The sequence below is a fragment of the Panicum virgatum genome, chromosome 3K (genome assembly GCF_016808335.1).
Source record: "Panicum virgatum strain AP13 chromosome 3K, P.virgatum_v5, whole genome shotgun sequence".
Classification (NCBI taxonomy): Eukaryota; Viridiplantae; Streptophyta; class Magnoliopsida; order Poales; family Poaceae; genus Panicum; species Panicum virgatum.
In genome coordinates, this window is record NC_053138.1 from 17,209,306 (window position 1) to 17,217,475 (window position 8,170).

Sequence of the window (8,170 nt, forward strand, 5' to 3'; positions counted from 1 at the left end):
TGGAAATTGCTTAATCAGGTTGTGCAGCAAAACCAGCGATACGAAAACGCTCATAACTGGAGTTCGGTACATGATATGGACTTGAAATTTTTACAAGAGATAGGAAATTTCATGATCTACAACTTTGGTAGTCATCACAAAGTCAGATTTCCAGAGTAGGTTAGTCGAAAAATTCAATTACTCCTCCTCTGGTTTTTCTGCTTCACAGAAAACAGAGCTTCTGTAATTTGCGATTATCTCCTGCAATACCAATCCGTTTGGGCTGAAATTTTGCGAGCAGGTTCCTGATGAAATTTGGAACAACTTTGGTATTCAACTCAGGAGCTAAATCCGAAAGGAAAAGAGGATAAAAATTTGAACTAGCTGCTGCCTTCAGCTTTTTGCAGATCACTGATAATTAACACTAGTAGCATTAGGGGTTCATTACATCCATCGTTCTCTCATTTCTACTCGGTCACTCCTAACATCAGTACTAAGGGGGTTACTCAACTCTAAGTTAGCCTAGTAGCCATGATCCAAAAGTAGGCCACACTAATAGGAGTCTACAAAAGCTAAGAAACAGCGCCTCGGTCTACATGTTGACCGATGCCTCACTCGCCGCGGGAGTGTGAACCTCAACCGGTGCGGGCTGCGGCGCCTGGTCCTCGGAGTCCATCTCTGAAACGCCCTCTATCTCCTGGGGCTCGTCCTCCTCGTCCACCTGCATCTCGTCGGGAGGTGCGTGAAGGGCATCCTGCGCGTGCTGTATCGCGTGGAGCTGCCCCTGAGCCTCGTCCATCTCAAGCTGCAGGTCGTGAAACTGGTCCTCCAGGAAGTTGATCGTAGCGTCACAATCCGCCACAGTGTCCTGAAGCTCGTGAACCTGGCCGTGGAGCTGGGCGATAAGAGTAGCCCTGCTCTCGAGCTCGGTACTAGCCTCCTGAAGCTGCCCATCTCTCAGCTGGACCGCCAGGTGCAAGGCCTGAGCGTGGTCCACCAACTGAGCGACGGCGTAACCCTGGTAAGTGTGAAGTCTGTAGAGACCGTCCAAGCACCTCGCTGTCGTCCGAAGGGCCCTGACCGGGTCAAGGGTAGCGACCACGTCCACGTGTGCCATCCGGTCGAGCCAAAGCGGGTCTGCCGGGTCAGGTGCAGGGAACAACCCGAACGCGGTCAGAACCACCTCCAGAGGGTGCGAAGAGCAAAAAGCGGTCATCGCCCTCATGGCGGTAAGCTCCCAGGTGTCCAGCAGGTAGTGACCAACCATCTGAGTCACGATCGGCTCCCACCCGTTGAGCGGGTGCTGCGGAATCACCATCGTCACACTGCAGCGACGAACTCCGTCCTCAACAAACTCGTGGCCATCGTAAACCGGTGGCTGGAGGTAACCGGCTGCACTCAAAAGCTCCCAAAGACGGCGGGGAAACCCGTCCCAGTGCAGGCAAGCGGAGTGCACGTGCCCCTGCGCGTCAACGACCAACAGCTCTTCCATCTGTCCCAACAAAAGACCGATGGATCAGCTGATGGTAACAAGAACTACTAACTCTGGAATAGTGAAATAATTGACCAAAACTGTCGAGAACTTGCTTCAAAAATTCTCAAAAATTTACACAAGATCCCTCTGATATTAAGGAACAATTCATCTAGTCACCACTAAGATCAATTCGGACTCCATGGGGGTGATATGCTCAGGTATTCAGAGTGAAGTCAACCAGGAAAACTGAGTGTCCAGAGTGGGTGTATTTTGACCATAACTCTCAATCCAGACGTCAAAAATTCTTCAAATTTTTATGGTAAGCTAATCACTTAGTTGTCTACAACTTTCATGTTGAACGATTTTTAGTTTGAACAACTTATAAAGGTCGAAAAATTTCAGTTGTATAGACGGTTCAGAGTTAACAGTTTTACACAGGGTTGATCCAAAAATACAAATACCATGCTAGAAGGCTTCAAAAATTTTCAAATTTTTACAGCAGCTTGATAACTTAGGAAACATCATTTAGTCTTACTACCCCAAGTCGATTTGAGTGACTTAACAGAAGGTTAAAATTCTTGGAAACCAGGTTGCAGACTTTCTGGATTCTCCTTAGGATAGTGTTTTAACTGATTTGCTTGCGATTTCCCCAGAGATTTATTTGCTAATCTTTTTGAGAATGAATGCAGAACCTATACGTCCTCACCAAGGAAAAATTGCCAAGTAACCTTGGTCTTACGCAATGACTTTGGTGGCATACATATTACGTCTCTCACTATATAGCTACTCGATATAGCTAGATAGCCTATAATTCGATTTCGAGTTAGCGTACCTGCAGAAGATTGACAGCATATAAAATGAACCTTTCGTGCCAGCACTCACGAAAGCGTCCCCATACAATACCGATCACTATAGAATCGGCATCCATACCATTACCGCGGTATGGACAACGTTAAGCATACGTTATCGAAACAACGTATTGACTGAGTACCGTCTTTGACGGGGAATTGAATTCCAATTTCGAACCATTACTCCCCATATACACAACCGAAGTTGGTATATGGGTAGCAGCTCAAGTAGGCCACTGCTTGAGCTCCAGCGTTCGGCTCGCATCACCGACGGGAAGGTCAGACTCCCTCAGCTGACTGAGTAAGCATACCTTCGTGGCGATGATGTAGTTGCAGAATTTAAATTACAGGATTTAAATACTGAAAAGTAAGGTGCTGGAAGTTAGCCATACAAAATAAGCCACCTGATTATACCCATAAGATTCCCTAGGGCTTTACGTCCTAGACTTGTCCTTGGAGATCCTAAACTCTTTCAAAAACTTTAGTAGCTTTGAAGTCAAGTTTTAAATTGTTGTTTTGAAAACCGAGGTTGCCATCTCTGGTAGGCTGTCTGCGAGCTCTGATGCCAGCTGTGGCGGAACCACCCAAAACTACTGGGCCTGGGTGCACTGATCTTCGTTGCTAAGCAACTCTGACCCGATTTGGCACTCACCGGTAGTTCCTCGAGTGAAGCCTCGATAAAAGCCACGCTATTCCAGGATCAGCAGACAACACTCACACGAAGGTGAGCCCAGAGATTACAACACAAACCATTTCATACATCTCAGAGTGATTGCAGCGGAAAGAAAATTTATTACAAACCATGTTCAGACTAGCGAAGTACTACGGAGTTCCAACTTCTCAAATTATTCAAGTCTCAAAGTTCAGCAGAAGCATTAAAAGATAACTAACGAAATAACGTGACGCATCGGTAAAGCCCGTACGAATGCATCACTCAGCGGGAGGGTGATTAGCACCAGCTGAAGGGCCATCCCACTCAACAGACCAACCCGGAGGCAGAGTACAAGGCCAAGTAAGACTCGCAAACAGATCTTCAAAGTTAGTACCTGAAAAACAGTACCACAAGCAAGGCTGAGTATACTAATACTCAGCAAGACTGACCCGTCTCCGGATATAACATAGTCCGATAACTAGACATGCAAGGCTTTTTGGTTGGTAGGGTTTGTTTGCCAAAAATGCCGCTAAGTGTTGATCCTTACTTTCAGGTTTTACTTAGCCAGATTCTAGTGGAATTAACCATTCTAAATTTGCAACTAACTCTACTCAAACATGGTAGAGCAACCATTTAATCAACCAGCAGAATTTTCATCATCGTATTCCACTTGTTACTCTATGTGACCGAAATCATTAAGCAATCTCATGCCGTGAGAGGCGGACGATTCCGAATCGAATTTCAACCTAGCCAGGGGAACCTAGACCACACGCATGGGGATCGACTTCGCTCCCGCCCACGCTACTTTTCCCCTTTCTTTCCAGTCCGTGGATCCGGAACACCCTCCCCGACTACAGAGTCCGACCACTCTGCACCCGTATGTCGCGACATAAAAATAAACCCTACTTCTACTAGGAGGGTGCGAGATCGTTCCACTCGCCGGTCCAATCAGGTACTTAAGCTTACCGATTACCATATTTCTCGGTATGTGGCTAGTACTTTCAAACGCTTAACGAAATGAGCCACACACCGCGACCTTAGCCATTTTTGACTACATCAGCGGGGTATCACAACTACACAACCTCGCCTGTTGTCCTTACATTTCAACAGGAATTAAAGTCAGTACAATTCCTATTTGCTCGCGAGAGGCAGGGAACCACTCGACTTCTACCGTGCCTATTTAGCATGGCAACTAGTCGATACAAAGATCTGGTATCAAACATAGGTTCCTATGGATCATGCATCTAGGGTTCTCGATCAACGCCTAGAGAACTTAAATGCAGAGAACCAACTATTACCATACATTAATAAATAGATAGCAGAATGATAATTCGGAAAAATAATGGGATTATGCTCCGGTGCTTGCCTTCTTGGGCACTGTCAGGCAGAAAAGCTTCTGGGGCTTGGCCCAGGTCTTGAGACAAGTTAGTACAGTTCAGATTAACCTCCTGCTCCGCACGAGAGTCCGCGGGCACCAGTTCGTAGTCTCCGTCCGCGAGGTTAACCGTTTCTATATGCAATGCAAGATTTTGAGTTATTCAGGGATACAATTTCTTTCCTTCACGATAAAGTTGTAGTCCACGAAAGTTAATTTAGTGATGATTTCACATTTCATTGCATGGGCAATCGTTTATAGAGTAGCAAACATAACTACGGTTATTCATGAATGAGTGGGGTTTTGGGTTTTCATTTTTAATTTCAACACATAGCATGCTTTCATTATTCCTTAACAACACAACTACTAAAGAGCTGGTGATGAAACACTAAAGTAACTCCGATTCAAACTTGAACATTCATGGTATAAATTTCAGCATCTACCATAGAGCAAAAACTATAACTATTCATGCAAAAGGATTAGTCTAGTTGCTTCACCTTTTTGTACAGAATGTTCAGCATGGGTTCTGGTGCTACAAATTTTATGCAAGCAACTTCAAAGCATTAACTCAGTACTGAAATTTTTCCAGATTTTATACACTTATATAGCAGAGGTGATAAAAAGATTAAAAACAGCAATCCATTAACAAAGATTAATTCTACAGAAAGTTTTATTAAGGATTTGGTTCTCAAATTTTTACCAGAGACTAGTCCTGAGTTAAACATACTCCAGAAAAATTTTCAAGATTTAACTCACTATGATAAATTAGTTATTCAGTTAACTTAACATGAGTTTGAATAAATTTCTCAAGATGCATTTGACCAGTATTGCATCTGAACTTTTTATCACAGGTAGAACATACTCTAAACAAGATCATGCCAAAAATAATGATCAGAAACATTGTAGATTACTCAGAACAAAAATAGTAAATCTAGCCCTAAGATGCTAAGCATGATTTTTCGACAAAGCCAAACTCAGTAACTGCAGCTCAAAATTTTTAGACAGGAACACAGAGCTAAAAAGAGACTTCAGAAATAAATATGGATTTTTCTGAACATAGCAACTATATACGAGGAATTAAGTTGATTAAACAAGCATAAATCATGGTATATAGCAAATGAACTCTAATAAATTTGAAATTTAGAGATTTGCAGGGATTCAGTGGCACAAGTCTGTAGTAAAATTTTCAGAGCAAGTTCATGTGCATATTTTCCAGAATTTAATCGAGAAAGCTAACATCAGATTAGAGAATCTTGATTGTTCTAACATGATAACTGTTTTGGTTTGGTGCCATCTTTTTTTTTGATCTTAGCATCCCATTAGTTATAACATATCCAAAAATCAAGGTCATTTGATGAGCAGAACTTCATGAACATGCATAAGGTGGTTTTCTTAATCTTTTCCCTAGATTAAACTCGGTTGAGTTTCTGCAAATGTGAATGTTACAAAATTTGTAGATCTTGTTACAAGGATTCCAGATCAGTTGAGTTTGCATTTTTCTGATTTTTCTGTGATTTGTTTCGCATTTTAGAAGTTCACTGGTATACACTGTAAAACTTGCAGAGACACCCTTGAACGAAAAAAAGAAATTACAACCGGGTCCTTCGCCGGCCTTCTCCGCCGTGGCATCTTGCCGGTGGTGTTCTGCGGTGCAGGGCTTACCGGGGCTGCCACGGGGAGGCGCGTGGGGGAGAAAGGATCGAGGAACACCTACTCTGGTCGACGTTCGAGCGTTTGGAGCACAGGTTCAAGCTCGTCGGCGTTGATGGCGGGTCGGTTGTTCGGTTCGCCGGCGCTGGAGGCGAAGGAGGGCTCGGGGTAGGGGAACAAGGCGCGCACGAGCACCGCGTGAGCTCGTGGATGCTTCTGGGGTAGCTGTCGGGCTCGGTCTTCCCCGGAGTTGGCCGGTCCGCGGTGAGCCTGAGCTCGCCGGCGGCGGCGCAAAAGGGGAACGGCTTCGGGAGGGGGTTTGGATTCGATTCCGCGCGCGTGAAGCTTAACTGGGAGGTGGCGAAGCTACTGCGGTGGTCGGAGGGGGCAATGTGGGGCTGGGCTAGCCGGTCCGCGAGAGCTGGATCTCGGCGGCCATGGCGGAGCGGCGGGAGGAGGAAGAAGGGGAAGAAGGGGCGCGACTGTGGGGGTTCTGGGGGTCTTTATAGGCCAAAGAGCTCCTGGGTGAGGAATGGAGTGACTGGGGGCGGTCGATTTGGCCTGGGCGAGTCGACGGCGAGCGGGCGGAGGAGGCAGCGGCGCGGCGCATGGCTGGGGTGTCGTGGCGGCTCGGGGAGCGGCCTGGGACGCGTGTGGGCGTGGGAGGGCGCCAAGGGGCGGGCCAGGTGGCGTGGAGAGGTTTCCCCGGGTCCATTTGGCCGCGGGCGCGCGGTGGACGAAGTCCACCGGCGGCGTACGGCGGGCGGCGCGAATAGAGCAGGCCGAGAAAGAGAGATGGAGATAAGGGCATATTTGTGATTTCTGAAATTCCAGGGACCTCTCGGTAAAATAAAATTATCTCCTAATTGGAGGGCTCAAATGGAAAAGTGTTGAATACCACTTTTGCATAACTTTTCAAGATCTACAACTTTTGTTTTATGCAAATTTTCATTTGAAACTCACATTTTGAACTATTGGTACAATTGCATATTTGCACAAAAGGACTTTAGTTTTATTCAGTTTTTGACTTGATTTTGGCTGAAGTTCAATTGAGCACATGTCAATTGAAACACCTCTCATGAGCCAACAAAATTTTTGTGCACATTTTTGAATTAAGTTTTGAGTAGCTTTTCACTCCTTCCTCTTTTTCCTTTAATTTCTTTTGTATGATTTGTATTTTATTTGGTCCTTTCTCTTTGAATTAGTTTCTCAAATTTTTATTTTAACTTTAACTAAGGTACATTGATTGTATTTAAAAGTACTGACACCTGAGGTGTCACACACGCCGACTGTAGACGCGGCCGAAGGCAGCCAGCGGCCGGGTCAGGAGATGTACGGGTGCTGCAGAGGCAGCCGCAGCAGGTGGAGGAGCCGGAGGGGCGGCCGGAGTGGCCGCAGGAGGTCGCCAAGTTCCCGGGACGACAAGGGGGCCACACCACAAAATGGTGGGGTCGTCCGGGATCTCCTCCAGGTGAGCCCGGCGGGAGAGCGGGTGCTCAACGTCGACAGGCGACGGAGCAGCCGCTGAGGGGGCCGTGGCAGCAGTGCAACGCACTGGCACGGCAGAACCTGCAAGAAGAAAGTCCATATCGCTAGAAGACGACCTGGGTGAGTAGAGACCGAACGGGAAGCATGACTCATCAAAGACAATGTGTCTGGAGATGATGATGCGACACGTGGAGAGGTCGAGACAGCGATACCCCTTATGAAAGGAGGGATATCCGAGAAAGACGCATGCTGTAGAGCGAGGTGCTAACTTGTGGCGGGAGGTGGCGGTCATATTTGGGTAGCAAAGGCACCCAAATACACGAAGATGGGAGTAGTCCGGTGGCGAGCCGTACAACAGCGAGAAGGGAATGCCGTTCTGGACAGCAGAGCTGGGGCACCTATTTAGCAAATAGGTCGCCGTAGCGAGGGCCTCGGCCCAATAGGGAGGCGGCATGTGCGCATGGATCAGCAGCTTCTGGATGATGTTATTAAGTGTTCGAAGAACACGTTCAGCCTTGCCATTTTGTTGGGAGGTGTAAGGGCAAGAGAGGCGCAATTGAATGCCACGGGAGCTAATTAAAGAGGGTAGCTAGGGCATTGTTTAGGAACTCTTTGCCATGATCAGCCTGAAAGTATTGAATGGCAAGGTTGAACTGAGTCTGTACTAGGTTACAGAAGTGGGCAATATGGGTAGCTACCTCGGA